The sequence below is a fragment of the Cylas formicarius genome, unplaced genomic scaffold (genome assembly GCF_029955315.1).
Source record: "Cylas formicarius isolate icCylForm1 unplaced genomic scaffold, icCylForm1.1 PGA_scaffold_6__28_contigs__length_40554024, whole genome shotgun sequence".
In the NCBI taxonomy this organism is placed as follows: Eukaryota; Metazoa; Arthropoda; class Insecta; order Coleoptera; family Brentidae; genus Cylas; species Cylas formicarius.
The window spans coordinates 28,080,731-28,091,777 of NW_026844347.1; positions in this window are offsets into that span (position 1 = coordinate 28,080,731).

The window sequence follows — 11,047 nt, forward strand, 5'->3', positions numbered from 1 at the left end:
TGGTGACTTAAAACTAAAATTAATATAAAAAAAAGTAAATTACATTAATAATTAGCAGCTATATAAGCTATGGATCGCCATATGCTTTCATTCGGTTCAAAAATACAAATCACAACCACATTTGAATTGGTAGCCGAATTTTTTTTTTATTTTTAAGAATATTGTACTGGGTTTATTATGTTAACAATCTATAAATTCAACTAAAATGAAAATCAAGAATGGCAGAGAACGTTAACAGTTTATGAGCTCTCAAATTTGCGTTTTATTGACGCAAACACCATAATGAACCCATCTAAAATTAAATTTTTGATGAAACGCAAGTTATTGAATCTAATACGAAGTTTGTAAAGCTGATACGATAATTTATGTGGTTTGCTATGATATACCGTAACTAATTTCAGGGCGATGCAAAGTTTTGTCACGTATTCGAGCATTTGGCAAAAACTATATTGAACGTACCAACGCGTGGAAAAATAAATTGCTCTGGACCAGAAACGTGTTGGATCCTAATGGTTCGTATTTTAGATGGTCGCTTTTTCTGCTCCATTTTATACGGACACATGGAATAATTTGCTAATCTTCTGACAGAAACCTTTGAATTTTCAATTAAACGTGCTCCTTTGAAAACAGACTTTTGAAACTGTTCGAACTAAATTAATTAGTTAGTATGAGTTCAACAGTGACAACAAGTTTCCAGTTGTGTCTCTAATAGCTTTGCAAGCCATCATTTGTCTGTCAAGGGAAGATAAAGATAAATATTATTATTATATTTTTTTTATATTTTATTATTATTTATTAATTTTTGAATATATTATTATATTAAATATATAAGATAAAATAGGCTGTTGAATCACAAGTGAGCAAAGTTAATTTTAAACTTTCTGACAAGTGAGAAAGTTATGTATCCGTCAAATTGATTGCATACTCCGAACATAATGTCTTTACTGGATTAATAATTCGTATAATAAATATAGAAAGTAAATTCGCTTCTTTATAAGACTAAACAAAAAACATGTTTAGTACCCGTGATATATGACTAATTAATTATTTCATTGAGCGAAATACTGATCAACAGATATTTGACAAAAACAGATATTTTTTGCAGACGGGCACGAACACATAAACCAAATAATTTCTTTTCTTAAGCGCTGCAAACTAATCATTTTAGGTGTAGAAGAATTTGCAGCGAAATAATGCCTAATGTTCTGAAATATTATGTTAGAGTTTAAAATTACCCGATATGGGGAGCTATCAAACGCAGCATTTTGAATTCGGGCAATTATTAAGCATATAAACTGAAATTTACTTGGTAATATTAATCACATACGGTTCAAAATTGAACTGCATTAAATTGTACCGATCGAGATTCACGTCAAGAACCCAAAAAAATCGACGCAGGAGGAATAAAAAAGTTTTGTAAAAAGTATTACAATAGGCTGTGGAAGTTCCTTTGAAAAAACAAACCAAATAAAAGTTACGCCTACCAGTTTCAGTCAAGCTCTGAAGAAGCCACCAGGATGATTGGCGAAACGCCAGCAAGTTCGACTCAGCAAAAACTGACGCAGGAGGAATCCAGAAGTTTTGTAAAAGTGACTCCTTTTTTTCATATCTGCAAAAAAAAATTCTTATTATTTATATTCTGAAACGTTGTCCTCTTTTCCTATAATCTAAGTTTAATATAAAAAGTATATGGGTGACCTATGTAATTTATTCTTTTGAAACCTTATGCATAATACACCAAGGAGCAGAATGATACTGTCGCGGTCGGCTAACTTCTTCTAACTTTCACGGAAATGAAGGGAGTTTCTTAACTTCGCAGATTGACTTTATCCAAGTTTGCGGGAAAATTTTCGACTCTGGGTAAATCAAGGGCGAAAACGGCGAAATACATGATTCCAGGAAATAATTTAAACTTGTGTCAACCTGAATATTTATAAATTTAAAAATGCAATATCAATTTAACTATATATATATATATATATATATATATATATATATATATATATATATATATATATATATATATATATATATATATATATATATATGTATATTACAATTTCTCCGAAATTGAAGCTCCTAATCTAAATTAAATACGGACAGAAATCTTTTTCATTCTTGAAAGTAATTATGAGAACCATTTCTATAAAAATAAAACAATTACAAAGGTATGATCAAGTAATTCAAATCTTCTGTTTAGATATGGTTTCTACGTTCTTAATGTAATTACCAAAAAATGGCTGTAAATAAATGAAAAACACTTAAAATATTGAACTACAGTTCAAGGAATAGTTGACCTAAGATCTAATAAAAATATATATCTTAATTTTTCACGAAATTGTCTGAATATTTTGCAATTATTTCACACATTTCATTCTTTACATTCGTAAGTCAATTTTTGAATCTCATCGACTAAAATCGTCATAAATCTCATTGATGCCATCCTATTTATACAGACTGTTCAATATTTATCTAAGGATCCCTTCACGGTATCACACGGAACTGAAACTGTGATTTTGGAAAACACAAAGGGTGGGTGTTCTATAAATAACTTCTACCCTTCGCGTAACTAGAATATTCAAACTGTCTAAACACACGTTCTCCGCATTGTCAATGTCGTGACAGGGTTAACTGATACAGAGTGAACTAATTGAATCTATAAAACCGGGAAAGGCGCTCGTGAGAATAAGGGTACGCGTTGTCAAGATTTTCCCTTCGCAACCCACCCCAATACTGATGGAAACTTCCACCATTCCAGGTTTTCAGAATATTTTATCAATACTAATTTCTTTTCCGATGGAGAATGTTATCATACGACTAAAATATAAAAAATATTATTTACTGCAGTGGTTTCCTGAAATCTGATAGAAACAACCCCTTGTTAGTTAAAAATAGTAAAAAATACACAAACGTTCTGGTAACAATATATTATGCAACCAACAAATTTGATAAATGCCATTTTATTTTACTAAATTTAATAAACTGCTTAATAACTGACTCAAAAAGTGTATCAATGTATTGCATACTATGCTTTTTTTACGATCTAGTTTTAACAGGATGTGGCCATCAAAACTGACAAACGTCTAAATATGTCGGCTAAAATATGCCGAAAATGTCGAATCGCCCCAAACTCGTTACTAAAGTACCGTGATTTTTTTTTAATTCAATTGATTCTTTTTTTTTTGGTTTTGGAAACTGGAGTAATTACTTGATTGATTTTTTTTTCGGAAAGAATAAAGAAAATCCTGATATAGGCTTAGGTAAATTGTGCCTTTATTTATATGTATTACTGGCTTTAGGCTGATCTGGTTTGTTCTGTGGCAGTTTGTTTTACATACTTCTATTATATTTAAAATTGACAACTCGCAACTCACTATTTCGGTAGTATTTGTAACTATACATAATAACGATAGAGCACAGGATTGATAAAATATTTTTGCAGTTGACTTATCTATACCAACCCTCCGGCAAACATCCCGTAAAATGTCTGCTTCCGAAAATTCTAAATATTACGTAATGGTCAAATAGAAATGTTTTTTTAATTTATTTCTTCCATTTCTTTTGCGGTTTTATCCTTTGTTAAAAGTAGAATGGAGACAATATGGTGGATGCCCTTAAATTTTGAATTTTTAACCAATAGAACATTTATTATTTATCATTCCAAAATTGAAAAAATAACTCATGTAATGTAAGAGTTTGATGGTCAGAAACATTCATTTGAATCAAAATTATTGTAAATTTGATGCTTAAAATGTTGTCTCAAAGTACAATCATTTCTGCCCAAGCTATTCTTATCAATATCACGCACAACTACAAACCCATAGCACACGTGCGGGAGAGGCACTATGCAATCCATACCGTGCTTAAAATAGCGTTCATTGCGAATAGGCCATTAACCACTGCAAAACATTCTGTAAAACCGCATTCGACCATCAACTGCATTTCCGGGATGCTGGTAAATTTAATATCCCCCGGCACTACGTATTAAACCGTTAAATAATTACCCACCTTCGAGTGCATAGACGCATGAAAAAAGGTTAAAAACCTTTTTAAGCATTATATTCGCATTTGGAGCTTTTAGGAGTGTAGGTGCCCGGATATAAGTATTATTTACAAATTCATTTCTATTGCCGACACAGCTGTTACGCTATCTAGTTGCGGGTGATGGTTTTGTTGAGCATGTCTAATAATCCTGCACTGCGTGCCTTAATGTAAGTAGTGACAGTTTTCTTTTCGGTTCGCTTCATTTTATTTTCACAATTTTCATCCTAGGAGAAGACAATGCAGTTTGCTAAAAAAATTCCAACACGGGATTTCGTTGGATTTAAATGAATTTGTGACGGTATTCAAATAAGGATGACTTTCCGGTCGTACCTCAAAAACGATAAAGGATACGAAAATACGACTTTTACTGTAGTGAAGCTATTTTCATATTCTTCGAGACCAGCATAAAAAGGCATGTGTGGCAAGAACGGTACTTACTAGCTTCCTCCACCCATACTAGCAAACCTAAAACTAATTTGAAAATTGGTAGTCATTATTTTCCTGTTTTAAAACTGTACATACATTTGAGGCAATTTTTATAAATAATTATAGATTAATATAAATATAAATAATAAATAAATTAATATAATATAAAATATTTTTAAATTTTAAATTTTATATTTGTCTTTACTATTATAAATTTTATTTAACTACTTTCTGAAATGCAATCGGTAGCCATTCTTACTTGATCATCCTGTAGAAATGATAACATATATATATATATATATATATATATATATATATATATATATATATATATATATATATATATATATATATATATATATATATATATATATATATATGATGGCACTATATTCCGGGATATCATCCGTTCGCTCGTTGAACTCCGACTGGAATCCTGCATCCGACTGGAATCCTGCAGACGTTTCGCCAAAATCTCATTTGGCATCTTCAATGCTCGCGCTCCGAAAACACTTCGAACACTGTATATATATATATATATATATATATATATATATATATATATATATATATATATATATATATATATATATATATATATATACATATACATATACATATATATATATACATATATATATATATATATATATATATATATATATATATATATATATATATATATATATATATATATATATATATATATATATATATATATATATATATATATATATATATATATATATATATACATATATATATATATATATATATATATATATATATATATACTTTGCTTCTTTATAATATTTTATACGAGCATTATCAAAAAAATTGTTATTGTGTCTAGGCCTTTGCTAATAAAAAATGTGTTTTTTTTATTTTGATATTGTTGAGCAATACCTCGCCTTCTTCTGATCTATCATCAACAACTCAGCTGAAATATCATCGTCTGTTGATAATCCTTCGTTTTTTAAACATTTTTCTTTACTCTTTTTAATCTAGAGTCTCTCCTCAACCTAACTATTATTATTTTATTTACTATTTCTCTTAGTAAACTCTATATCTAACTTTCTCTTTCTCTCTCTCTCTCTCTCTCTCTCCCTCTTAAAATAGATAGGCTACTGGGTATATCGCCACTTTCTCCAGAACTCCGTGTGACTGGGTTTTATCGATTAAAATTTTTTTTGGCGCTTACATAACCTTCGATCGCGCGACTTGGCCGACAAGACCAACTTGACCTACACCCAATTCATGCAAGCGCCGGGCAATCAATCATGACACACCAAGATGCACACGATAAAAAAGTTTAACTCGAATCTATCCGGCCGCCAACGGAAAGTTTAGTTTTTATTGGTCGATAAATATCTTGATACGTCCTCTGATTATGATGGATCGATAGTCAATGACTTAACGATTAGCGGCGATAATCTACTCGTTAATTAATTCCAATGGCGTGCAAACCTTAAATGATATTGCGTTTTTCTAAGAAAGCTTTTAGCAACAAAAAATATTTCTAAGACGTAGATGTCAGTTATTTATTAAACCGTTTACTCGAATTTTGAGTGTTACACTTATTATAACTGCATATATTTTATACATATTTATTTAGAAATAATAACGTAACAAAAACAACCAATAATAATAGTTCGTCTATTCGTATTTCAATAATTTATAGTTCAAAAATGTTTTGCACATATAATAATTGTAATGCAATTAAAACGTACAACCGTGGAAAAACTGAATTGACTAAGAAAGGATTACTTAATGGACAATTTTTGTAAAATAAAAATCGTTTTCGCTGAAGGGATTGGAATTGACTTTTATCAATTGGAATGATATGTTTGGTTCTATATTTAAAGACATTAGCCGAACCCAGAGTATGTTGAGTGTTATATTTTTGCGTTGGCAAGTTGAAATAAACAACAACAAGAAATGATAATTTAATTGTAATAACTGAACTACTCGTGATTTTGCCGATCCAATACTCGTATATCCAAATGAATGAGACGGTAAAAGGTAAAGGGGCAAAGGACACAAAGTATTAAGGCAGGACATGTAGAATTTGTGCACCTGGACAACAGCTTTCCAATTAAGATGATATTCTATATGCCAGTGAGTCTGCGATTGTTCCCGTAAGTAACTCACTTCTATGATCATTTTAGATCAGTTCTGCAAAAATGAGAGCAACAAAAAGAGGTGCAATTACACAATTCACAAAACCCCGCCCAAAACCCGCTGTGACTACTGAAAGATCAAACAATGAAACAAAAAAATTAAATTCAACATGCTCAACATTTTGGTTTAATGAGTTACGACCCGACTTGAAAATGGCAAGTGAGATCTTGCCGAAACGTTGTCAGCAGAGGACTACCTCCACTTGGAGCCAGCCAGACCAGAAGGATTTTCTAAACCTAAAGAGATACAGCGACTAGTAGTTGCGAAGTGAAGTATATTATATATATATATATATATATATATATATATATATATATATATATATATATATATATATATATATATATATATATATATATATATATATATATATATATATATATATATATATATGATGACACTATACTCCGGGATATCATCCGTTCGCTCGTTGAACTCCGACTGGAATCCTGCATCCGACTGGAATCCTGCAAATCCTGCATCCGACTGGAATCCTGCAGACGTTTCGCCAAAATCTCACTTGGCATCTTCAATGCTCGCGCTCCGAAAACACTTCGAACACTGGTGTTTTCGGAGCGCGAGCATTGAAGATGCCAAGTGAGATTTTGGCGAAACGTCTGCAGGATTCCAGTCGGATGCAGGATTTGCAGGATTCCAGTCGGAGTTCAACGAGCGAACGGATGATATCCCGGAGTATAGTGTCATCACATTTTTCCATCCGTGAATCAATACGTGAGAATATATATATATATATATATATATATATATATATATATATATATATATATATATATATATATATATATATATATATATATATATATATATATATATATATATATATATATATATATATATATATATATATATATATATATATATATATATATATATATATATGTATATATATATATAATATACTTCACTTCGCAACTACTAGTCGCTGTATCTCTTTAGGTTTAGAAAATCCTTCTGGTATAAAAGTGACCCACCTCATAATACTGTCAGGTATCTAATTAAATCCACAATAGTTTGTCTCATATATGTTTCGGAACTGTTTGCAATATCCAGCCATTTATAGTCAATTATGTTGACATTTAACGGATTTCAGGAATAATAAAACAGAGATTTAATTGCAATTCGGGAGAGCTTTGTACGCAGCGTTTTGTTTTAAAATCTGAAAGTTGCGAGAGCGTCCAATAATATCTGCCTCGGCTTGTAAACTTTCTACGGTATTCGCCGACATATCCAAGATATATTAAAGTTTAATTGGATAACTTAACTAACGCAATTTAATTAACAAGTTTAGTAGGAACGAACCACTAAATTCGCCAACAATAAAAATTTGGGTTAGAAAATTAGGATTTTAGTTAAATTGTCAAAATGCATGTACATTAAAAACATTTTCACTAAGAGAATTTAAATATAATATGTAATATGTTTTTAGTCGAAATTACTAACTAAAGTAAACTAAATATGTATATATAGGAATCTACAACAAATGTAGAAAAATTAAACGAATCACAAAAATAATTGAGTTATGTATAATATGTATAGAGTAATTTTTTCATTGAGAATAATTTTGCCTACTTAAAAAGAAAATTAAAGGTTAGAGTTACTTATATAGTCACTTGTATTACTTGTTTGGGGTAAAATTTCTGAATATTTTCGTTATTTCAGCATATTTCAGTTTCCCTACATGTGACTTATAATTTCGGATACACTAGGAAACATTGTTAGCATTATCTTATCCAATGTGTAATTTCTTGAGCAGTGAAACCAATTTTTATATCTGTGCAGGTGTTTGAACTTAGATCGAAAACAATTCGACACTGTCGTAATCGGTTTGTTGATATTTAACTGTTTCTATATATTCTAGCATTTGCTTAGACATTCTGTTTACGTAAATACAGAGAATGAATCTGTTTCGCCTTTAGAAAATTTAATACAATAAATAAGTTTTTTTATAATTCTTAACGAAAAAAAATAGCTAGGGACATGGACCTATTATTTGAATAATTAAACGGTATCTGCAATGTTTACATTTTCCAAGATCCTCATGCAGAAGTTTCCGATTCTGAACACACTGTAAATTTAATTACGACTCTAAACAATACGGCAACTATTGCTGCAACTCGCATATAACTAAAATTAAAGCGGTCTGAACGTTAGCAAAATTAAATCTGATTTTCATGTAATATGCTTTATCGCATGGTTTACATGGGTCTTATCTGTACTTTGTGGTGAACCAAAGCGGACTGAAACTTTACTAACAAGCCCGATGCACGAATTTTAGTATTTTAAGTTAATAATTGGTTAATATCACGATTAAAATTGGATCATCTAACGGGAGAAGACCGCAAAACGCTCTAATTGGAATAACAATGAACATATGCGGTAGGTCCAATAGAAGTAGCCCCGACAACATGTTCAACATGACTTTATCCTAGAGTTTATGACTGGTAAACTCAAACCTTTCAGTTGCAATAACTAACTTTGTTTGATTAGATAGTTACACAGCGGACAATACTGTTGGCACTTTTAAAGTGTCAATATTAAAGATGTTAAGAAGGGACTTACTCAATATGCGAATGCGTGAATCATTTCGATACTCGCTTCTAACCAATAAGACCTTGCTGTATTTAGGATAATGAACATGGCCGCTAGATTTTTGTCAATTCGACACTTATCACTTTAAACTTGTTATATTTTTACGGCAATACTTTTTTGAGTCATAATAATTACCATATAGGGTAAAAATTGATGTGCCTCGGACGAGTATGATATTTTCGTAGAGATGGGAATAATCTTCCACGCATGCCTGTTAATTTCACATACTAACCTACACTTTGCGGCATTTTAAACATCGAACTCCAAACACAAACTTATTAACGACCTGCCAGCGGCCATGTTGGTTTGGAATGCACGCGTTTGCTTATGGAATAACAATTTACTACAATACATATGACCTTACAGTCATACATATCAGGGTTTTTCTCATTTGTGATATCAAATAAATTAAATCACGGAGACTTGGAATTTAAAAAACATCTAGAGGTATGAAACTGGTAACCAAAATGGCAAAGACAATAAAAAATTGTGGGCTAAAATGGTTACAGTTATTGTCTAAAATTCTTCTTTTGACCGACTGTGCAAGTGCAAGGCCGAGTTATTTCAAATAGAGCCCTTTTGTTGGTCGGTGCGGTTAGTATGTTGAGCAATTTACATATTTGAGAAATACATAAATAATACTATATTATTATTCAATAGACATATCATAATGGTTTATAACACTAGCCTACGGCTCCCTTTATAAACCTCATGCTTGTTCAGAATACCATACCATACCAGAATACCATGATTATCAAATAATGCTAATTAAAATTTTTCAATATTTTTATTTACAAACATCCATCATGTTTAGTTTAAAATAAATATATAGTACTAATTCACTTAAATTTTGCTTATCTAATTTTTTTTTCGAGCTCTATAAATATTATAAAAGTCGCTACGTATGGTCCAGATGGGACATTTTAAACTTAAAATTCCCGAAAAGTGAAATCAAAATTATATTCACTTTTCTGGTGTTTAATATGAGTAAAGAACTAAATAGAGAATTGTGGCACCAAGTATTTCTTTGGATTGAACAAATAAATCTTTAATTTGTATTACAGACGGGACTATTGAACATTAAAAATAAAGTTTTAGGGAGGTTGATGTGTACATTATAGGAGCTGCTTGAAAATTGTGTTATATGGTTAGTCATTTTAGACATAAAGGCCTTTAGACATTCTCGCCCACTTTCAGCAGATTTTTGTTACCATACGTCATAGAGCTATTAAATAATATACTGCTAATGATTTTCCGCGCATGCCTCTATATTTCCCTCACTAACCTGCAGTTTTGTGGCGTTTCCTTTATAAACAGCGATTTCCATCCTCGTTTTCCCAGAACACTTGAGGAGAAGTAGGCATATTTTCAGAAAATACTGCCGTAAAAATGTTACATCCAAACTTATGTTTGACCTGTCAGCGGTCATGTTGGTTGCTGAATTCCCCAAAGTCCTTGGTTAAAAACAAGATTTTTTAAATCTCAGATATGCAACTTTCGCAATTTGATAAATGATAATTAACCAAAACTAGCATTTAAACTACGTCACCATGCCCTTTTGATTTGTAAAATAAAATGTTTTCTTCTAATACAACATAAATTTTTCAACAGCTACAAGACTGACAAGGATGTTAAAATATACGTAAAAGACCACCATATGAAATAGTATATTATGCAACAAGTGCGGTAAAAGGCATTTGACTCATGAGTTTGACACGAGCAGTTCGCAGCGGAGCGAGCGTTTAATAAACGAGTGACTTAAAAAGTTTACTGAACGTGTTGCATA